Source organism: Zonotrichia albicollis, chromosome 1 (assembly GCF_047830755.1).
Source record: "Zonotrichia albicollis isolate bZonAlb1 chromosome 1, bZonAlb1.hap1, whole genome shotgun sequence".
Taxonomy (NCBI): domain Eukaryota; kingdom Metazoa; phylum Chordata; class Aves; order Passeriformes; family Passerellidae; genus Zonotrichia; species Zonotrichia albicollis.
In genome coordinates this window covers 147,707,332-147,731,587 of record NC_133819.1, presented here as the reverse complement: position 1 = coordinate 147,731,587, position 24,256 = coordinate 147,707,332, and the positions used below count along the sequence as shown (strand labels likewise).

Below are 24,256 nucleotides of genomic sequence, written 5' to 3'. Positions count from 1 at the left end.
AACTGCTGGAACTTAGAAGCAAGTCACCAAACAGCAACCAAAGAAAGATCACCTTCTCTTTTCAATGCCTTGAAATGAAGCTCTCCATCAGTGACTCCTCATCATCAAGAAATTTTCAGAGTAACACTCACCCCATCCCTGGCACCTGAAACCTGCACATCCCTTCATTTAGAGGATGCACAATGCTTTTGTTAATTAGAGCCTTAGTTTAATATGAGCTGTCAAAGTTCACTTAACTTCAATTAATTGTTTCTCCTGAGCTTAATTTCTTTAGTTAAGTATTGATTAATCATTGCTTAATTATGCTGAAGTCTCACTGGGTGATATTTCAGTTGCATACCGCAGCAATGCGCTGCTTTCTAAAAATACTCAGAGAATCATCAGAAATTTTATGTATTGCTATTATTGGGATGTCTTTTAATATTTATCTTTTCATCCCTTATGTTCCAAAATGTATATTTAACATTTTGTGTTTAATTCCACTGGTTTACAACTCATTTTTCTCTATGTTGGCAGATCATACAACAGAGTCTTGCTCTGCCTGGTGAGGGCAGAAAAGTTTTGCCTCTGGCATCCAGAGTCTTATGCCAGGAAGAGTAGGTTAGGGAGCACAAGTAAGTGATCTTTACTGTGGCACAATATAAACAACAAAAACATTGATGGCATGGCTTTTTTCTTTGAACATTTACTTTAAGTGACATGCAATGACTTTGGCTCAAATATTATCTGTATTTCCTCAAATCCTCAATGCTGGAGCTCTTATGAATGTGGCCTTCAGACCAAGGTGCTTCCAATCTGAAATCTCAGTCTGTTCTGAAGTATCAGGAAGAGAAAACTACCTCCACCTCTCTGTAGTATTTCAACAGCTCTGTAATGTCAGGTTGGATAGCAAGTATCGTAATTTTCACAGATAAGTATAATAACTATTACATTTTTTCCAAGGTCTCTCTTGAATTTCAATATTTACCCAAATTAGAAGTTAAGTTTGATCTGTAGTGAGAAATTAAACAATTACCTTTTCCCCCACAATAATTTCCCTGGAGTCCATTTAGGCATCTCATTTTACCTACACACAGAAGCATTTTTTATTATTTTTCTAGACGAGAAAGAGTCATTCCCTAGGGAACACTTCTTGGCTTGACTCGGTTTTATCACAGTCAAGTTTTAACTTTCTCCCTGTGGTACACAATCACTTTTTCAGAGATCTCTCAACCTACTACTACTAAAATTTAATTTTGAACGTGTTCTGTTCTGTAGGAGTACTCAGCATTATTTACTACTGTCATTCCAGAATCTCAAACAAGCACTGGTAGGAATATGCTGTAAAGAGAGTCATCAAAATGACATCCTTTTCTACTACCTTTCACCTGCTCAGTGGTGTAAACATCTGGCACCTTGGGAATGCACATCTTTGCTGTGTGAAAGGCAAAATAAACTGGTGAATAGACTGATTGTTACACAGATCATGGAAAACACTTCTGTTCCCTTATGCTGAATGACACAATAGACTGAATTTTCCAGAGAGGGATGGATGAATTAGTCCAAGATAAAAAAGTACTGACTGAACCCTTGCTCAGGATTTCAACAAGTGCTAATCAAAACATTCCCAGAGTACAATTAATCTGTCCTTTGTTATTCACTTCCTATCACAACTCTGTGTTTCTCGATGCTGATCAAAAGCAGAAACCCCATGCTTGGTTGTAACAAATTTGTACCAATACATAATCAAGAAACAGAAAAGCAAGTCTGATGTCATGACTCTCTTTGCATCTTTATCTAGTCCTGGTCATTACTGATGCAGGTGCTGAACAAACACACTCCTGCCCTGACAGGCTCACTGGAAAAGAAGAAACAAAGAATTGGAAAAAGGAAGTTTTACCTTCCCTGGTTTCTGTAAAGGAAACTGCAGCACTGAGACACAACAAGCTGAATTTCCCAGTGTGATTTGGATCCATATTCATTAAAATGATAAGTCATTGATCTTAATTACAATCCCCAGGATCCTGCCACATGCAAGTCAAGCTGTTTGTGGAAGTTTAGCAAAATCAACTTGATGCACATCCTCAACTTTCTTATGCTAATTCCTAAAGACAAAAACATTCCCATTTTGTCAGCTTTCTAGATGTCAGCCACAATTTTACAGCTCAGCATTATTTATTTATATTGTAACCTACCTAAACAGACAGAGTCATCAACCACAGCTGTATCAGGGGCTTTGCTACCAGGAAACAAAACTTCTAAATCCAGGTGTGAAGATGAGACCACAGAGATGAACAGGCAGTTAATTGGGAATTATGAGTTTATCAGGGCAATCAGCCTGGTCAGAGGGGACCAGAGCTCCTCCAATCCCCTTCTGCAGACTGAACCCTGCCTGACTAATGTTAGGAGAGATGGCTAAATCTATGTGCCTATGAATGTTTCAAACATTCCAGTACTCTCTAACAAAGGAATACACACAAGGCTTGCATGAGCTTTTCCATCTGTCACATCCAAATTGCAAAATCAAGCACAGCACCATGCAACTCTATACCCAGTGATCTGCTGGAGTCTGCAAGTTTTCTCTCCCACTACATTAATAATGTGACATGTCCCCATTAAAATAATAAATAAATAAATTTAAATGAAGGGAGCCATGGCTTATTTCTTTCAGCATACCTTCAAGTGCACAGAATCCCTGGCTCCCCTGGCTGGGCTGTCATAAGCTCCTTTCTGTTAAGGTCTCTTAACCACTTTTTTCATCCTTCCAGCTCATCTGAGAAAAGAACAGGAGGACAAAACATTCTTACAACTGCCTGTGAACATATACAACTGAGAGAGTCTTGTGGGAAGTCTGCTGTGGATTTCTGGTCTCTGGGATATGTGGTCTGTGAGGCTGACTGCATTCAGGATACAACACCTTGTAGGGGAAGGGCTGTGATTTGCTGTAAAAAATCGTTCAGGCATAAGAGGAGAGAAAGAAGTTGTAAAAGTTAAAGTAAGATCCTCAAGAGGCATCAGAACTGCCAGTGTCTATGAGTTCAGTGTGTAACCTCTTTTCTCAGCACATTTGCTTTGGGCAAAACTATAATAATAATAATTCATAAGCTGAAGTAGGTAAGTGTTCCTGTTAACATATCTATCCTAAAATACTTCTGTTATTAATAAACAACCAAGTAAAAGCTGCAGGTCACCATAACTTTATCAGACTTCTCACCCTAATAATCTGTTTCCATTTTGAATTACACTGTGCAATTGGCTGCACAATGCTTCCTTTCTTTTCAAAAGTTTCAGTTTGCTTCCTTGCTTTTCAAAAAAACACAATTGCTTCATTTGGATTTTGCAGATTTTTGATAACTAAATTGGCTTTTGTACTGTAATAATTTCCCCTTCTATTTCTCCATCTTTCACTTTACAGGGGCTGTAGTTTGGTTTTGAATCCTGCTCTCCTGGCACCAGCAGCATTTTCACATGGGCTGAAGCTCTCATGGCCTCTCATCCAACTTGGTCGAGCAGACTAAAAGGAAAAGAAATGCAGCTGAATTCTGAGGGATCAGGTTCTATCCACCTCTAACATATTATGCAACTTTTCATCCTTTGAGTAGTCTTATTGATTTCAGTGGAAGAATTTGTTATTGCAGAATGTGAATGTCAGAATTTCACCCTAAATATTTCACTTTACAAAGGAAGCCATGATGCAGAAGAAAACACACTCTGAGCTGCAGCAGGACACAAAATTTGCAGTTACAATAAAAGTTGGGAAGCCTTTTTCTCCTTTGTGACGGTGGCCTTCTATTGAAAGTGCTTAATAAACAGAACCAGTTCTGTGCGAATTAAATGAAAGATGTTCATAAACAAACTGAGAGTCTTCTAATCCCTACAGCACCACAAATAATTCAAATAAATTTTGAAGTGCCACGATAATGGCACAAGATGGTTATCTCTGTATTATTGGTTTTGTGTACATCAAAGAAGGCTCTGTAGGAAAAAATAATGTTGCATAAAAAAACACAACCACGTTTCTTTTAAAAAAGCAGACAATTAAAATTATCCAGAAGTTAAGGAAAATATGAACTAAAAATATTTTGCCTTTGAAAGTCTGTATTACCCTTAAAACAATTTTATGGTGGATATTGTGGGCTCTGGATTAACATAAATGTCTGATTGAAAATCTTTGTAAGGATGTTAAGATTAAGTACACAGCTCTTAAGTTCTACAAACACAAAACTGATTTCAAAGGAACCAAGTGATGAGTATGGATGTCCATGAAACAAATATAATGTATTCATAAAGGCCTTTTTCACCAGTCAAGACATAAAGTGACAACAACTGGACATGTCATCTGCTTTTAAAATTGCTTAAATTAAAGATTATGGGCAACACTGAAAAAGAAAAGAAAGAAATATGAGCCAGCTGTACCTGTGGTGTGATAACATTGCCTTCAGTATGGACAAGGCACTGGTTGAAGAACTTCTGTGTTGTAATTTTGGATGTACATGAAGTAAAGAGAATGTGGTGCTGAATCAATGACCAAAAGCTGTACAGGGCAAATTCCACCTAGTACAATGTCAGCAAAGCCTGGGGACTTGTGAGGAGGGAAGGGAAAGAGAACCCCTTAATCTACATGACATTATAAAACAAATCACAAAGCTTGGCATGCCCTAAACCAGTAGAAGCACGACACACCAGGCAGGAGAGCTGCCCCAGATGCTCATTTCTGTCCCAGAATATTCAACACCTTTCACAGATGTAGAAATTCAAGTTCCTGGTGAGTCAGGGCCTCTTGATGCTTTGCACAGTCCCAGGAGCACTCCATGTAGAGGTGCTGTGGGACTGCCTTTCATTTATCCAACAACCAAACCACTGCACAATGGAGTGGGCCAAAGCCTGAGTGTTTTGTGCCTGCTTTGTTGTCAGGCACAGAGCTGTGTGTTTGCCTTTGTCCCTTTTGCACGTGGGGTCACACCCCCATGTCCACAGTGCAGCAGAAACCTCAGCAACAATGTGTGACAGCCTTTACTCCACCAGAGAGACACTGAGCTATGGCATCCACTTATTTCCTGTCATACCTCTAAATCAAGGCTAAACGAGGTGAAAAGCAAAGAGATTTTCAGCCCTTGTAAACTCACAGGGCAAGCTGAATGGATAAACTAAGATGTTTCACCATCATATATTACCCTGGTGTGTTAGAGTTGGCTATGTAATAGGTTCATGGCCATCTCAAAATGAGTGGAAAGGTGAATGCTTCCATTGTGATTACTTGGCTAAAAAAATACATGTCAGTAATCCCTCTTCTGCCCTTCACCATTTAATTGTGGTGGTTTAAGGTTAACAATGGGAAAATGCTATATACTTTTCAGGGAAAACTGATTGAGCTTTTTTTACAGATAAATTACTTAAAAACAGATGGAAAATAGTATTCTATTGAAAATGACTCCTTAAGGTCCTGTTGGTTCAGGTTAAAGGATGTATGGGCACACTTGCACAATGAATTGCAGCTCTGCAAGGCTGTGGCTGGAGGAGAATCTCAGCTTCTCTGCATGAAGCTAAAGGGAAAAACTGTGTGGGAAATTTCAGTTCAGTGCTTGGCTGGGATGAAAAGTTTCAAGAAAATAACAAGAGTGTATCTGCTAATGTGCCTAAAGGCATCATCAAGCTGAGACAGCAGCTCAGATTAGGGTCATCTGGCATGCTCACTTCTGTAGGATCCTAAATCTATAAGCATCTGTCCTCAGGGGCCTTTAAGGAGCTGGTCCCTATCTTCCCTAGCAAATGGCTGTGAAAGGAAAGAGGAGGAGGAGGAAGGATGCAGGAACTGATTCCCTTGACAATGAGAATTACTGAGCTGCCGCTTCTGCCTTCTCTGGGTTCAGGATGTTTCTCCCATCTTTTTAATCAGTGAGGACCATTTCAGTGGGAAAGCATAATCATAGGGCAAAAATAATCTCATAGTCACAAAGTTATTCTTTAAATGTGGGCTGAACTGCTTATGAGGTTAAGGTGAAGTTGTATTTTTATGTCCAGTGTGGCATTCACATTCTCTGAACGTGATTCCTTTGCCCAAGGTTTTTCTCCTGGGAAGCTGAAAGGCAGCAAGAGGCCTCAGAGAAAAGAAAACCAATTTTTATGTAATTTGCTTCTCCTGTGCTGTGCTCATGTGGAATGTGTTTGGAGATTGTTTACCCAAGGTGATTGCCTGATTGAATTCTGGTGTAAATTGTTTACACTCATTGGCCAATTGAGGCCAAGGTGTGTTGGGACTCTGGAAAGAGTCACAAGTTTTTATTTTTTTTTTTTTTTTAGCATTCAGTAAGTATCTTTTCTGTATTCTTTAGTATAGTATATTATTCTTTAATATAATATAGTATAATAAAGTAATAAATTAGCTTTCTGACAACATGGAGTAAGATTCATTGTTCTTCCCTGCCACGGGGCTCGCTGTGAATTTATAGTATTAAATATTATGAATTTACAATTTACAATAGTGCAGCACTGCTGTTTGGCTCCTGGAGCACCCTTTTCACTGATCTGGCTGTGGTCCACTTGTTCTGAGTGTGACTAAGGAGTTGAATGAACTTTTCTAGTAGACCCAAATAATGTTTTTCACTCCTAATGCATCTTGAAGAACTACCAGATTTATTATAGAAGTTGCTCTTTCATTCCTTGTCTCTACAGAAAAAAAAAAAATTCAAAGCACTTTGAAAGACAATCTGTCCCTATGTTCTATCTGCCTGTTCACAGGATCAGGAGGATCAGAAAAACCTCCTGGCTTTTCCATTCTCCACTAATACCACATTACAATGTGCTGGCCATTTTTCCCTGTCATGTTTTGAGCAGTTTCAAATGAGGTAGATTAAAACCTTTTCATTTATTTATAACAGTTGCAGTAAATTTTAGGGTAAAGCAGGAGGCTATTGGACAGCAGTATTTTGTTTCATTCCCTCCTCAAGTTAGGGCTATGGAACATGGGGAGCTGATATTAGGTTCTGGCAATTTAAGTCTGTTTAGCAAGGTTCTTAATAATCTCTGCATGTATATCACAGAGAACCTTTCACATATTGCTTTAAATAATTCAAAACTGCTCCAATATTGTACTAAATAATTCAAGAATCGGACAGGCTCTGTGATTAATGATGTGTACCTGGAATTTCTGCAAACACAGCAAGGAGTCAAAGTGTGCTCTAGATACAAGTGTCCTGGCATAAGATTCCATTTACTCCTTGCCAAGGCAATAGTATGTATTAGAAAATTGGAAAAGAGCCTGCTACTCACTGGAAAACTGACTGAGGCCAATGGTTAATGTGGCAGCTGCTGAAAGATTTTGTTCTTCCAGACAGACAATACTAATTTGGCTGAGAACCTCTATTGTCTTCTGACTTTCATTCTTAATCTTCATGAACAGCATTGGTGCCTGATGTGATAATTAAATGAAGTATAAATATTTCTGCAGGAGCTGGACGTTTGTCCTTGTATTTTACCAGTCTTCATTTGAGAGCATGGAAAGGGTTTGCTTTATAAAGCAAAGCACTTAAGCTTATTTTGCAGGTTAACTTAATCCTAAAGGGCTGGCTGGGAAGTTGCTGTTCTTCTCAGCTAGGCTTGGGTCTGTGATCATGAAAAGTACCTGGAAGTCTGCTGCTCTTCTCTATCACTGTCATATTTTCTTAAAAATCTCTTTCCCTAGGATTTTTCTCCTGGGAAGCTGAAAAGCCTCAGAGAAAAAGGAAATCAATATTATCTCATTTGCTTCTCCTGTGTTTTGCTGCTTTGGAATGTGGTTGGAGATTGTTTATCCAACATGTGAATAGTTTTTATTTAATGACCAATCATGGCCAAACTGTGCCAAACTCTGAGGAGAGAGTCACGAGTTTTTCATTAGTATCTTTTACCCTTCTGTCTGTATCCTTTCTCTATTCTTTAATATAGTTTAGTATAGTATAGTATAATATAATATAATTTATTATAATATAATATAATATAATATAATATAATATAATATAATATAATAATAAATGAGCCTTCTAAGAACATGGAGTCAGATTCATCATTTCCTCCCTACTATGGGGGACCCCAGAAACACCACACTTCTCCATTTGCTTTTATGGGCAGATGCATGTGGAGCAGCATTATTAAGGCAAAAAACCCCCCAAACCCTAAATGCTAGAATTGCTGAGTTTTCACCGTGTTGGCACAGCAACCACTTTCCCTTCTTAGTACAGATGAAACAATTGTGGTTTAGACAGTACCAGCAAGAGTTTTTCCTAGGAAATTAATAGATTGCTGTAACCTCAATGTATTTTTTGGTTAAGGGATTTCTTTAAGACACAAAGAAAATCAATGCTACATTGAAGTGGAAATAAAGCAACCAAATCCTTCTAAATAGCCTTTTTTAAAAAAAATAAATTATATGCTAGTGAGCAAAACGGAATACCCAGGAAGGAGATTACAATTATCAGCATTATTGGAAATACTCTGCAGATATCTTTATGGGACTCTGATATTGGACTCCCAGCCCAGCCACCTCAGTTAGCAACCACTCACAAACATCAAAAGAACCAGCTGATTTTATTGGGTTTTGGATATTTGCAATGAAAGACTCCACAGGGGATACACTGATATGTGTCCAGCTTTAATATTTAAACACATTCAAGATTTCTAGAGGAAGAGACAGAGAAATAAAGAGAGCTGCTGGTGTGGCCAATGCATTTGGCATGCCATGGCCAGTGTATTCTCCTCTGTGTGCCTCTCTGCTCCAGCAGCAGCTGGTGGCCTAAGGGCCATTTGGATAAGGTGAGGCACCATCCTGGATGAAATAAATTTTTATAAAAGCCGCATAGGGAATATTGACATTAGAAGCACAAGCTGGGGAGAAGATTGGTGGGTTGGTTCTTAGGTTTTTCTAGTTGTGGCTTTTTGTTGTTGTTTTGGGGTGTTTTTGTTGTTTTGATTTTGGTTTTGTTCTTTTTTTTTTTTTTTTTTTAAGAATGTGCATCTCAGAGGGAATCACAGGTATTTATGGGCAGGGACAAAACCCAAGATGTATCAAATGACTGATATCTAGAACAAAGCTATGTACACACATTTGCATTTAAATAATAGAAGCTATTGGAAATTTCCCACACAAATCTTTATTTCAGTAGTTTAGAGATCCAGGTTGCAATAAACTTTAGCATTTTTACACAGGCTGTCTTCAAAATGCTGCCCATTGTTATCTAATAAATTGTAACCTCAGAAGGATGACCAATTAAGGTGTCTCTGTAAAAGTCTCAGGGATGAAACATCTTCTTTAAATAAAAGGGAAACATGCTAATTTTCCATCCCTGCAGATTAATTGAAGGAGCCACAGTATTCTTTTTGTGTTTTAGGGAAAAGCAGGTTGGAAGGGAAGAGAGAGGACATTGCAGGTCGGCCACTTTTGGATTTTGATGGAGTCTGCCTCCTGTAAAGAATGAATAATTCAACCACCCACGCCCCATAACCATTGAAATTACAGCTTCCCTGTTATTATAAAGTAATGTCTCAAAGGAATAAATAAAGTTGACAAAAATAGTCTTCATAAGGGTTGACACTGATTATATCAGACTGAACTCCCTCACTCATGGGGCTCGTCCACCTTTAAATGTCACCATGAGTTGACACCTGTCTATCCTGCTGTCATTCTGAACAGAGAATAAGTCTCTGTTCCCAGTGGCTTCTTTTCCTAACAAGACCGATTCTAAGTCATAAAGCACAGGATGACAAGTCCTAAACCAGCATAAACTGAATGGTTTCTTGTTACTCCTACTCATAGTAGGAGGGGGGAAACCACTGAGAAGAGGAGTGAAGGGGAACTTCATGGCAGATAAATTTAAAATTAAAAACATGCTGGATGTTGGTTCTGTAAAATTAACTTCTGCAGAAGACCATGTAGGAGAATGAAATGACTGATATTAGACAGAAATTCTTTTCTTTGAGGGTGGTGAGGCACTGGCACAAGTTGCCCAGAGAAGTTGTGGATTCCCTTATCACTATAGGACATGAAAGAACACAAGTGCACACCACTGCTCTCAAGGTGAAGAAAAAGGGGAAGTTTATTTTCTAACACCAACATTTATAGTTTTCCAATGTGACAGTGGATTGGAGGGTGACAGTGCCACCTCTCTAACCACACTGGACAAACCAACGGTCCATCAAATTTCTCCTCCTCTATAAAAGAATGCAAAACAATGAGTTATTTACAGAAAGTGTGTGAGAAAGTTTGTTACAAGAATGTCAACATCAGAAGGCTTAGAAAATCTTAAAAAATTCAGAGTGACACTCCCTGTCCCTGGAAGTTGAAGGCCAGGCTGGATGGGGCTTTGAGTAACCTGGCCAGATGAAAGGTGTCCCTGCCCATGGCAGGGGCATTGGAACCAGCTGATCTTTAAGGTACTTCTAACCCAAGTCATTCTATGATTCTGTGACAGCAAACATTGTCCCTGCAGTGCTTTGGGTTAATCAGCAGTGGTAATTTAGCCAACTGCTTATCAAGGACTGCTGACCTTGTCGCTCTGTACTTCGGAAAACTGGTCTGTTGGCACATATTTTATTTTTTAAAATTCATTTTTACAGTTGATTGTTCATCTTGCAAGATAACAGGCTCAGAGAACCACAGGTACTTCCATATCCAGTGAAATCAAAGGCTTAACTAGCCCTGGAGGAAACAGTCTGTTGAGAAAACAAATCATGGCGGGTCTCTGTGACATGGCTCATCTGAAACAGAAATGAGAATGATATTCAGCTTTTCTGAACAAGCCCCAAAACCTTTTTCCTTAGTCAGAAAATAATTTATTTCCTGATGACTTCCAGTTGTTTTATTAAATTTCTAGCACTGAGGACAAAAACATTCCAAAATGTGATTGTTCACCGAAACAGATTTTTTCCCCTATTTTTGCTTCAGTTCACATTTCATTGCAGTACAATAAATTGACATAGTGCCCTCATGCCTCTTTCTCTTTGAGGGTGCCTCAGATATTAACAGTTCATTTGCCACAGAGCAGCTTAACTGGCCTCCCCTGCCCAGCAGCACAGAGGGGATGGTTATGGACACTGTGATACACACTGATATCCCCTAAGGGCAGCACATACATTTATAATTTAATTCATATGGCTTATTTCTTACTATTAGGATGGTTCTCTGTGCTGGTAGGAAATCCTAACTCTGTCCCATATGGACAGCTCAGATAAAGTGCCTGCCTGCCTGTGCTCCTTTTGTCCTGGGCACAGCAAGTTGGGCAGGAATGGAACAGCCTCAGTGCCATGGGCATGAGAGGCAAGGAAACACCTCAGGCTCCCACTTCACAGCTGCTGCCAGGCTCGCTGTGGTCAGGATAATGTAAAAACACACATTTAAACAGACATGCCTACATAAATTCACAATGAATGCTGCATCCGTTAGCTCATGGGAAACTTCAGACTTATATGATGTTGTTTTTTGCTATTATCCAGTCCCTTTCCCTATGTGTCATTTCACTTCTTTGAAGCGCTGAAGGTGCACTGCAATCCAGACTCAACAATTCAGAAAGTGTACATATATAAATGAAAGAAGGAACTGGTTGCTCTGAGCTATTTCCAAATCTAAATTAAGTTGCCCTTACCAAAGAATGTGTTCAACAGCAGCAGGAGCACCTTGTTCATATTTTGTGTGTATTAAAAAAAAGCCATCCCCATTTTGTTCTAATAACATGCTATTCGATAACTTCAGGTAAGAATACAGAGGATTAAAAGGGTTTTACATCTCTCCCAGCTGCTCAAGCAGCTGTGCTATGCTGCAGCTGCACACATTGCTCAGACAAGATATAGCAGCAGGTAATTCTGCAATCATTGACCCACAACATACACTGGAATCCAGCAATCCCCTGGTTAGTCTGGGTTTTAGAGGAGAAGCTAAATCCTCTCGGCTAAGTCCTTCTAAGAAAAAGGAAACAAAGCTATTTTACTAAACAAATATATTTGACAATAGGATTATCTGAGTTTCTAAGGTTAGCATCCTGCCTTTCTCAGACAGGCACTAAGCATACCTAATTAACACTATAAAAGAAACTAAACATATTGGTTGGGTACTAAGATTTTCTTTTTGCTCTAAAAAAATTGTCACGACTAAATGAAAAGGACTGATGTCTGGCTTTAAAAATGGAGGAGGGAGAAGAGGTAAGGTGAGAGAAAGGAATTACCCATTGATTTATTTTTTTACTTAACAGCAAAGGGGAATGAGCAATTTAAGGTCAGCAGCATATTGTTCAGCTGGCCTCAGATCCTGCAAAATTACCAGCACTGTGTGTTGCAATAAATTGCATGCTTTTGTCATCCCTGTTTGTTTGAAATATGTGTGAAATGAAGAGGGAAACAGCTAAGACCAGCATTAAGAACAGCCCTGATCTGCCTAGAAGGTGAATGGAGACAAAATTGTCTGTTTTCTTGTGGATAGGAGTCCCTCTAATGCGCAATCATTCCCACTGCTTTTGTAGCTGTTTCCTTCCCCTCTACCAGGGGCACACACAGCCAGGTGGGTCAGGAGGACTGCTGAAAATCCCAGCAAAACCACTCTTCCCATTTCTCTCCCTCTGTACCCCAAAGGGCTCGTGTTTGGTTCTACACAAAGTCTGTGTGCTGTCCCTGTAGTGCTGCAGGCTGCCCAGCCATCATGCCTGCATTTACTCCTGCAGTCCCTAAAGAGCTCACCCTGTGCAAAAGGGATAAATTGAACTCAGAGGTGTGGCTCAGCCAAGGCACTGCATCACACACTGAGCAGGTTACTGACAGCCCAAGTAACTTTTCACACTAATGACTCTCTCATCAGTCCAGGAAAACAGGCCCTATTGCTCCAGAAGGTCATGCTGGCCTTTATTTTCCTCCTGGTGATGCAAGCACTGATTATAGTGCCATATCCAAGACAGGCAATTCATGTCAGAATGTGGAGAAAGTGGCTTTGCTTATTGATGTGTTGTCATCGCAACGTTCAGCCTCTCTGTTCGCAGCTCTTCACGTGAGTTACAGCAAACAGAGCCTGTGCCTGGCATTCACCTGCTCCCCAGGCAGTTATTGCTCAAAATGCACAATGGCCTGCAGGACATCCAGAGATTTGCCATTGTTCTATTGACCAGGCACAGCCTTGTGCTGCACTGTGGGATGAGGCAGTGTCAAAATGGCATTCCAGAGTGGAAAAGTCAGGAAGCCACAGCCTGGATGCAGACATGATATTTTTTATGAAAAATCATTTCCTTAGGATTTTTTCTCCTGAGAAGCTGAGAAGCCTCAGGAACAAAATTTAAACAATTATTATCTGCTGCTGTGGAATGCAACAGGCGCATCTGTGATTGGTCTCAAGTGGTTGTTTCTAATTAATGGCCAATCACAGTCAGCTGGCTTGGAGTCTCTGTCTGAGACACAAACCTTTGTTATCATTCCTTTTCTATTCTTAGGTAGCCTTCAGATGGAATCCTTTCTTCTATTCTTTTAGTATAGTTTTAATGTAATATATATCATAAAATAATAAATCAAGCCTTCTGAACCATGGAGTCAGATCCTCGTGTCTTCCCTCAACCTGAGACCCCTGTGAACACCATCACACCTGGACAGGTGAACTCTTTGCTGAGTCAAGAGCTGCCTATGTGGCTGGGCCCAGAGAGTGGAGGTGCTGCATCCAGCTGGTCATTGATGGTCCCCCAGGGATCAGTATTGGGCTCCTGTACCAATCAATAATCAATACCTTCATTGATGATCTGGGTGAGGCGAGCAAGTGCACTTCCTGTAAATTTGCAAACATTAAGTTGGGTGGGAATGTCAATCTGTCAGAGGCTAGGAGGGCTCTGCAGAGGGATCTGGAGAGACTGGGTTGATGGAATGAGACCAGTTGTGTGAGGTTCAGTAAGGCCAAGTGCCAGGTCCTGCCCTCGTGTCCCAAGAAGCCCCTGCAGTGCTCCAGGCTGGGGAAAAGTGGCAGGAAAGCTCCCAGCAGGAAAGGCCCTGGGGGTGCTGGGTGATAGCAGCCAAAGGTGAACTGGTGTGTGCCCAGGTGGGGAAAGAAAGACAAGAAGCCCAAGGGCATCATGGCCAGCACCAGTGTGGCCAGCAGTGACCAGGGCAGTGATTGTCCCTCTGTGCTGGGCCCTGAGGGGGCCACACCTTGGGTGCTCTGTCCAGTTTTGGGCCACTCAGCTCAGGGAGGACATTGAGGGGCTGGAGCAGGTCCTTCACCAATGAAGCTGGTGAGAGTCTGAAGCTCAAGATTTATGAGGGGCAGTGGAGGGAGCTGGGGCTGTTTAGCCTGGAGAAACGGATGCTGCTCTGGGGAGAACTTATCACTCTCCACAACTCCCTGACAGGAGAGGGTGGCCAGATGACATCAGCCTCTTTTCGTTTACCAAGTAAAAAGTGATGTAGCCCAAAAGGAAATGGCATCAAATCGTGCCATGGGTGGTTTAGATTGGATATTAGAAAACTTTTCTTCACCATAAGTTGTCAAGCAATTGAATAGACCACTCATGGAAGGCCTGGAGTCACCATCCCTGGAGATATTTAAAAGACATACAGATGTGGCACCTGGGGACATAGTTTAGTGGTGGCCTTGGCAGTGCTGGGTTAGCAGTTGGGCTCAATGACCTTTAGGATCTTTTCCAACCTAAATGTTCCTATGATTTCATGCTTGTCCTTCCCTTGTATATTCTTACTTTATGGGCACTGCAGCACCTAACAAAGGAAGTGCCATGAAGGTCCCCATTTTTCATTTAGGCTTCACTGGGCAAGAAGATGAAGCCACCCTAATGCTGCAGCCCAACGAGCTGTGCAGCAGTGTGAGCCACAAGGCAGCATGCATGGGAGGGCTGGAAATTGCTGTTTGTTGTGCCTGATCCTGTGTCAGCAATGACTCAAGTCTCATACTGCTTCTGTGTATGAAAGTACTCCTTCCCAGCTCAGCCACAGGAAAGGCAGGAAATATCCTGCATGCAATTTATCCTTGCTTAAAGAAAATAATTAAAACAGCTTTTACTGTGTGTCTTTCATTCTCTGTGTAGAAAAATCTTTTTCTTCACTTACACTTTACTAATCAATACATTGTCTCTCAGAGGACACAACCAGACTCATCAATGCAGCTTTCTGGCCCTACAGAGGCATTGGGATCTCCACGTGCCTCCAACTCCATACTTACACTAAGTGATGGAGGTGGGAATCCTGAGCTGGAGTTGCCACACAAGTTTTGGTCATTGCTAAAGGCCATTCCTCAGAAACCACCTTTCCCAGTCATTCCTCCAGTCCTTGCCTCGGTCTCTGTGCTCACACACACCTACCCTCTGTTACTGCTGGGAATAGAGGCTGTGGTCCCTTGCCACTGTAAGGATTACACTTCTTTACTTTAGATATCATCCTTTCATGGCTTGTCTGGACAAATAACATTACTCTAAATCTCCCAGCAGACAGAAGGAGAAGTTATTGCAACCCCACAACTGAATTTGGTGGGCTGCTGCACCTTCTCCTGGTGCAGTTCCTGCAGGGATGGTGGGAGCTGACTGCCCCAGGAGCCACTGTCTCACCAACAGACAACACTTTGTGCAGCACCAAGCATCATCTGCAGGCACCTATCCAGAGTCCTTGATTGCCTGGATCTTTCTTCTGACCTGGGCAAACCCCAAATTCAGTAGGACCCTGGTCTTCTCTTGGGATCTCTCACTGGTCAGTGACCCCAAGGGAAGCTGGAAATTCTCCTTTCCCAGCCCAGCACTCAAAGAAGGAGTCAGAGCTCTTCAGTTCTCGGTCTCAAGGCCGTTTATTTAATCTTATCTATAAAATATTTTCTCCTATCCAGCTGAGGTCCACTCAGCAAGACAGTCAGAGGCATTCTGCCTCCCCGGGGCAGTGTTATGTCTTTATACTAAAACTTTGTACACAATAATTACAATTACTTTCAAATACCTATCACCTATTTTAGACAGTGAGCTTCTACTCTAAACTGATCTAAAAGTGCCAACATCACAGCAGAAGATGGAGGCCAAGAAGAAGAAAGAGAAAGGCTGGACACACCCAGATTCCACCATCTTGCCCCCTGAATCCCCATTCTAAAAACCCCAAAATCTGCTTTTTCACCTTGTGATAAATTCACTATCATTCTACTTAAACTGTTGTGGTTTGCAGGTCTTCGTCTAAGGTTGGCAATTTGCTCCATGGGTCATAATCAAAACCACAGGGGCATTTTGGGCTCTGTGCCAGGGTCTCTGAGCCCCTGGCAGGGGTCTTGGCTGCTCAGAACAGCCAGAGGGATGTCCTGGGTTCCAGCAGTCTCCAGCCTGGCACAGAGCAAGGGGCAGTCACCTCTAATGGAAACAAGGTGCTGCCCATCAGCATCCACACTTCCAACCCCATCCTGGCCACAGGTTTTAATTAATGATGCATTTAACTTCCATAAACAATGAAAGTTCCCCCAAAGGTGCTTTATGATATCAGGCATGTACATCCATGGAGCTGTGATTCAGCTCTCATTTTCCAGAGGATCTTCCTCTAAAGAAAAACTCCAGTGTCATCCACAGTTTTGGAGGTCCAGAGAAAACTCTTCTAAGGCTACACAAACTATTTAGCACAGCCCCACTCACTCAAAATGCCACTTGTGTAACTGACAGACCTCTGAAAGCAGCTTTTAATTTACAGCAACAGGACCATTTTTCAAAGTTTCTAAGGATTTTGTGCATTTTACAGTGAAAGAATATTTATTGCCACTTTTATGTGAAGGCTGACTACAGCTCCATGTTACTTGGGGTATAAAGCAGATCAGCAAAAGGCCTTTAAACTAGTGTTGTTGCACTTCTGATCTTGATTGATGTTGACACCAATTAGCAGAAAAGGAATCTTCCAGATAAAGGAAAAGAAGATTTTATTAAGCCCTAAATGCCAAGAGTCAGAATTCAATGCAAAATTCATTAGTGCTTATGGCAGGAGTCCTACCAGCTATTGCCAAGGGGTTAAAGGGAAATAAAAATTACAAAAATAGGATTTTCAGGACTTTTAAATCCTAGCCTGAACAGTAAACTTGTTTGGGTTATTTCAGCTTGCCGTTCTATACCCTGACACATAAAGGCTGTTCTGGTACACTCACTAGCTTTAATCAAAGGAAACTTCTATTGAAGTCAGCTGTATTCCTCTAAATAAAGAGAAAAATAGAGGTCATATTTTTTTCATTCAGTTCTAAATACATTTTTGTAAATGCAACATTCATTGGGTAGAGGAAGAGGTCTTCAATTTATATAAATATAGATTTTAAATCTATAAATCTGTAAATATACACGTGTATGTATATGTATATATATATGGGATCAAAATCTCATTGAAAATTCCTATTTCATGTACAGACAGTGATTGAAAAATAATGATACTTGCCTTTGCAGACTTTTACCCTTAAACAGTTGCTCAGAAAAATAAAGGAGCTTTGCAAGTTTTCTGATGTTGTATCACCAATAAATCCTAGTTTGACAAAGCTCTGAAACAAGATTTGAAAGCCTTATAAAAACAAAGGTTAAATATGCTTTTAGAACTAGAAATTAAATAGTTTGGACAGTTTGGGGTCTGGAGAACTTTGAGTGGCTGCTCTGTAAGAGAAGTGACACAGCTGCCTGTTATTCTAATACACAGCTCTTACAGGAACTCAGTTTTGGAACAGAAGCAAATACTCGGGCAAGTAGAGGCAATTCCTTCCTAAGGTCTCTATTCACAGCACTCAGAAATTTTATTGAGTATTTACGTCTCTCCGTGTTCACTAGATCATGTTTTGCCTTTTAACACCAAACTCTTCAGCTTGGTAAGGAAAATCAGAGGTCCCCAAACACCAGGCACTGCCTGCACAGCAGCACAACACAGGTTTTCATTCCTCTCTGCTTGCAGAGTATCTGCTCTTCCAGTTCAAAGGACTGCACACACACACACACAAATTCCTTGCAATTCAATTTAGCCAATGATAACTCAATTTCAACATGTCCTGAGACATGTTCTTCCACTGGCAGAGGATCCTGATGACCATCAGTTTACATCTACTTGTCAGAAGCCCCAGGGCAGATGTTGACTCTGAATTTTCCTTCCAATCTCATTTGCTGCATCAAATGTCATCAGTGCTTTTGACAGCAGCATCCTAGACTCGTAGCTAGAAAGTTATTGCCGTTTCTTGCTTGCTGTGCACACTACAGATTTGGTTTGTACATCTCTCATCTTCCAGGGTTAAACACTGCAGTTTTCTGTTTCCTTATACTGGGCCAGTGCTGTTCACCTGAAAAGGTTTAAACCAACCCAGATTTATTTTAAAAATCAAAGCATCCCTTTCCTGTCTTTACATCATTTGCTCCTGCTCTGCAACCAACCCTTCCCCCTTCTTCAGCACATTCCTGTTGTCTCCTGCTGCTTAGGGCAGGAGTTCATCCTCCTGTACATTTGAGCTACTTGCAACATAGTGAGGGCTTTGCTCTCTGAGGCTAAACACTGCTTTTATTATTAAAAAACCCTTGCAGGTTGCTTATTTAAAAAAAACAAACAAACAAAAAAAAAAAGCTAAATTAAAAAAGCAAACAAACCAACCAATCAACCAGACAAAAAACAACAACAACAAAAAAAAAACCAAAACCCAACCAACCAACAAAACAAACAAACAAACAAACAAATAAACACCAACCAACCAACAAAAAGAACAAGCAAACAAAAAAACCACCAAAACCTAGACAACCCCGAGCTTTGTTATTAAACCTTGTGTTCTGAATATTGGTAAGCCTGGAAACTCTAACTGAAAAAAGAAGAATGACTCTAGAAATAGGGATGTGGGATTTTACGGAATATGTTTTTGCAGACCTCTACTCTTATCTAATATTAAATTGCCTCAGTTTCCTCTCAATCCTTTTAAACCACGTTATGCTCTCACAGTATCCCCATGTTCTGTGAAGGAAGGTGGATTTCTGCTCTTTGACGGCTGCTCTCTTCCTTGGATCTTGGTTGTACTTGCAGCATGCCAATTTTATAATAGCAAACCTCCCTCAAACAGACATTTAAATGTGGAGAGGATGAGTTCCTGTTCAGGGAGTAAAACCCATCTAGCAAAATCTCAGAGCAAGAGCCAAATGCCACCAGCTCCTATCAGTCCTTCAACAGCAAGTGGCACATTGCAGAAAGCTGTCCCCTCCCCTAAAGGATCTCAGCCGCAAAAAAATGACGAGACTGCCCAAGAATTAGAGACTGTGGCTGTGTCTGTGTCTGTACATAACAATCAAAAAAGCAACTGTGAAAAGCATTATGAGTTGTTTCAGCTGCTGTATCTCTAGAAGTATCTCTCCTTCTGTGTTCACAGACCTGTGGAGGAATGTTTGAGAAAATAGCAGATTAAAGGTATTTTTGTTCTCTTTCGGTTGCTCCTTGATGAGGAAAACATTGGGAAAAATGTGGCATGGAAGTAGAGCTTGTGAAACTCTCTAACAACTGTGCTGGAGAACTCCTTGGAGGGCCAGAGCAGGGCATTTACAAATCTGAAATAATGGAGCTTTGACTCAGTCACACAATAGATATACTCTCAGTTGGTTAATAAAAGAAGGACGAATTCTTGGTTAAAAACCTGTTTGCAGGGAGTCAGATCTGTTTCAGTCTTATGCACAGATTCTCTTAGTTCTTCCTTCATTGCAAACAGAGACAAAAGAATTTATTGGGATTTCATATTTGCAGTATATCAACAAGAATATTTTTAATCAAAGATGCAGCAACAAGGCAAAATTTAGATCTCTGCCCCTTTTCTCACTCTGGAGTTGCCTGTAGCAGCCATGTAGAGAATAGAAAATGGAGTATTCTTCATAGATATTATTCTATAACAGGACCCCAGCAGAAATGCTTTTTCACTGCTATCCCTGTCAGATTCTATGAATCCACAAATCCTGCTAAATACCTAATATCACAACTAAAGATGTGCCTGGATGTGCAAGCTGTCAGTTACCTATAAAGGCTTCTTACCAGCACCAGCACTGACAATAATATCTGCAAGAACTGAAGGCCCCTCAGCTGCCAAACAAGAAACCATCAACCAGCTGTGAGATAAATGCAACTGCCAGGTGGTGTGTCCACATGCACAATGTAAGGGGATAAACATCCAGGTCACTCAGAATGAACCTGACCAGAGGAAAAAAGATGTGAGGAAAACAGTAGGGTCATAGTTAATCCTGATCCTGTTGTCATTGTCAACAGGGGACATCAGGAATCCACCTGGAGGTGTCAGCAGCATTTCTGTTACTTTTCTCTCTCTGCCACCACACTGAATGGTCAGTTTTGATGGTAGTCAAATGTGAGGCACTGGAAGTAAACACAACAGCTACTGATTCCACTGGTGCTTCAACACAAGTCATGAGGTGTGGAAGTGATAGAAATATGGTCATATGCATATTATGGATCAAGTCTGTGATCCAAAATGTCTGCAGCCAGGACTGACAAAATAAGTGCAACAATCTGTATCAGGCCTCTGTCCTCAGCACCACTGCTAGATGGAGGGCAGATAATACAACAGATCCTATTAACTTGTGTAACATCTTCCAAAAACCATAGAAACTTTATAATATCTGTGTTATCCTTGTGGCAGGGAGCTCCACAGCTTAGCTGGAAACAGTGCAAATTGTAGGATGTAAAAAATACAAACAGGACTTTCTTGACCTGTAAAGCAAGTTATTAAGTGAAGATATTTTTTCCTGAACTGACAGAAGATGGAAGTCATGCTCCAGAGAACATGTAGGCATAACCCACAACAGCAGAAAAACACCAGCAATTAGTCAGAATCCCTCTATTGACTGACAAGAAGTAGACATATACTATCACTGTAGACCAATCTTCTGAGCACTCAAAGCGTGTAAATTAGACCTAACGTGTAAATTGCACAGTAAGTGACAAGAATTTCAGAACATTGATTACTTTGAGACAGTCATTTGAGGAATGAATCCTTTCAAGAAATATAAAACTGCTGGTCTTGATGGCATCTGACAACAGAGTAGATGAAATACCTTGGTTGAATGACAAATATCCGAATACTCCAAGCATTTACTGTGCATTGATGTCAGTGTGCTTGTGCTTGTATCTCATGGCACTCCAAAAATCAGAGAAAGATGCTTCAGAGCCAAAGAACAGTGGGTTGTGTCCATACGGCATCATCTTCACAAATGGCATCAGCATCTGATCCTAATTAAATTAGTTATCACCATTTGCTAAATGGTTCCTAATACCAGAGCAAGCTGGACTGTTCCCAAAAAATCCCTGCTGTCTGAGTGCTTAACATCACTGAGCAGTTCCAAGAGAGCCTTGGGAGGGCATGGACAGATACTCTATGCCTGTAGATCCATCAGCAGCTGCTCATGACACTGGAAAAATCCGAAGTATGGTTTTATTTGTAATTATTAAATTATACTAATTGATCATCTCTTCATAGGGATTGCACACTGGAAAGTTTACATGAACCATGTGAGAAGCAGATTCAATGGTGCAGGCTGCAATATGAACAATCAGAAAAGGGGACTTGTACCAACATTTTTGGCCTCTGTCAAAATAAGCAACCAAGCTATGATTGTATAAAATCTAATTTCTTGCAGGTAACTAAGGCATCACAATCCAAAACTAGGAGCGCAGTTTTAAGGTTTTCATGCAAAATCATAGTCATGGTGACCTGAGCATCCTTCCTGGGTATCTGATTGGTGTATCCAAAGCTGACCATGTATGAATTCAGGGAAACAGATGTGAGTCTCTGTGACGGTGTTCACAGGGGTCTTAGGATGAGGGAAGAAATGGGGAACTGACTCCGTGTTTCAGAAGGGTTGATTTATTATTTTATTATATATATTACATTAAAACTATACTCTAAGAATAGAAGAAAGGATTTCATCAGAAGGCTAGCTAACAATAGAAAAAGAAGGAATGATAACAAAGGCTTGTGGCTTGGACAGAGAGTCCGAGCCAGCTGACTGTGATTGGCCATTAATTAGAAACAACCACATAAGACCAATCACAGATGGACCTGTTGCATTCCACAGCAGCAGATAACCATTGTTTAAATTTTGTTCCTGAGGCTTCTCAGCTTCTCAGGAGGAAAAATACTAAGGAAAGGATTTTTCATAAAAGATATCTGTGACAAGTCTCCTCCACCTTTAGACTCAATAAGCAATTTTGCACATCCAAGGCTGAGGTTGACTAGCACATGATCTATCTGGGTATCATACTGAATTGCACACTTCACTGGAGGCCAGAGAGATCAAAATGCAAAGTGAGTGCTTGTAAGAGCTCAGTTCCCAAATGAAGGTGAGGGGGAGATGAGGAGGCTGATGGCCTCCACACAGTGATGTGGGTGGCTGAACCCATTCAGTCACACTCAGACCTGTACATGTGCTCTGTGTCTGAATGACCAGGGTTTGCAGGGTTAGATAGGCTGCAGGGGATCAAAATTGCCTTGTCTTAACTAGATATCTTGGATAAGCTGAAATCAGACTGTCTTTCTGGGAGTCATCCTATCTGATATCATGAAAGTATGAGCTATTACCAGAGAATGCACCCTGAATGTTTATGGTGGTGCTGAAAACTTTTCTAGTTGCAGCAGAAATACGGGAGCTGTGGTAGCTACATAATTGACAGAGCACAAGATAATCAGTAAGGTAGTTAAAATTAGCATAGATTAAAATAAAATAAGAGAAAAAAAAGAGAAAATTACTTTCCCTAGTAACCTGAGAATGAATTTGACAACTTGGAGACCTTCTCACACACGAGTTAGCTGGAATAACCAAAACATGCAGAAATGTGATCATTAAGAATAAACAGAAAGATGTGAACATAGAGCCTGGTAGAACAATTCAGCACATCATGGTTTATGGCATCATGAAGTGTTGTAAATTATCAAGGATTTAGCCAAGGCAACCCACTGGTGCATCTCTTATGTTGACTTTATGAAACCTCTTCAGAAAACCAGCAAAGGACGTGTACCAGGAAAAAGGAAGCGCAGACATAGCTGTGCAGGCATGGAAGAATAAACAACTCTTTTATTCCTTTTCTGCAAATCACAAGGCAAATGACTGAAAAGCCTTTTTCAAATCCTACCAGTCCTTGACAGGAAAGAAGAAATAATGCCCTAATTGCCAAAAATGGCAAGGAGAAGAGAGCAGAGAGGGCAGAATGTCACGATTACAATTTGTTTCCAATTCATTCTCTTTCTCCAAGGTTTTTTCTGTCCTTTAAGAAATCTGTAATTAAAACATAATGGCCTAGACTATTTCCAAACCAGGATCTTGGTATCATTCATTTTAATGCCACTCCAGTTGGCTGGGCAATACAATAAATCATCACACTGCAAGAGAACCGTCTGGTCCAGACCATGCATCAGACTGAACTTCTGGATCTATGGAGTATTTATCATGAGTCTGTTGCCACACAAGGTTATCATGCTGGTAAACAGCATTTCTCCATCTTACAAATTTGGTTCTTTCAGCCAAAATGGAGCTATTCAACATAAAAAATAAATAAATAAAACAATAACAATTTTTAAAAAGCCTATGCTGGCTTTGTCAGAGTCACATGGCCAGAGTTCAATATCCACCATGATCCTCAGGGAAAGCATCAGCAGACACTATGGTTTCACAAAATATTTAAGATTATCTTTTTTTAGTATAAGCCACTCTTAATCTCAGAAAGATGCACTGTAGTTAGTTTCAGCTACACCAGATATCCTCCTCTGCTTTTTCTGCTTAGAATAAGCACCATGAGTAAACATAGGATTTCTTTTTTCTTAAGGTTATTTCCCTCAGCACACACAAAATAAAGAAAATTCTGCATGGTTTTAGGCCATTTTTTCCCAGATCCTGTGACAAAACCCTTGAAACACACCCGACTTGTGGTCACTGACAGTTTCTCTACCAGGAAACCAGGCCAAAAAGTCCAAGATGTCACAGGAGACATGTCAAAGACCTGGGATCAGAAAAAGTGTCAGAACTAATTAAGTTGTTTTGGAAGAAACTTGGTATTTGATGTTCCCACTTCATTAATGGGAAGTGCTCTGAACTTCTGACAAATCAAGTCATTTATCCAAACACTTTATTGTGAACTCTGCTGCTGGGAATTGGTGCCAGGATGTTTAAGAGATACCAGTGTAACAGAAACAAAATCCACTTTTGCTCAAAGGTCATTGTCAATAGTATTTTTGGGGTTTTTTCTGGCCTTGTTTTCTCTTCGGCATACTTGCATTTTTGTCTATAAGTGACAAGTTTGGCCAGAGCAGCATTGATTAAACCAAACTCAG

General features: G+C 40.6%; 1 long non-coding RNA gene across 1 annotated transcript in view; it reads right to left on the bottom strand.

Moving 5' to 3' along the window:
• Window positions 1-24,256, bottom strand: part of LOC141731476 (uncharacterized) — a 63,842-nt gene that overhangs the window by 36,619 nt on the left and 2,967 nt on the right. Inside the window, exon 2 of the long non-coding RNA XR_012583561.1 lies at window positions 2,656-2,752. This is a non-coding gene — a long non-coding RNA (uncharacterized LOC141731476). The remainder of the gene's footprint in view (window positions 1-2,655; window positions 2,753-24,256) is intronic.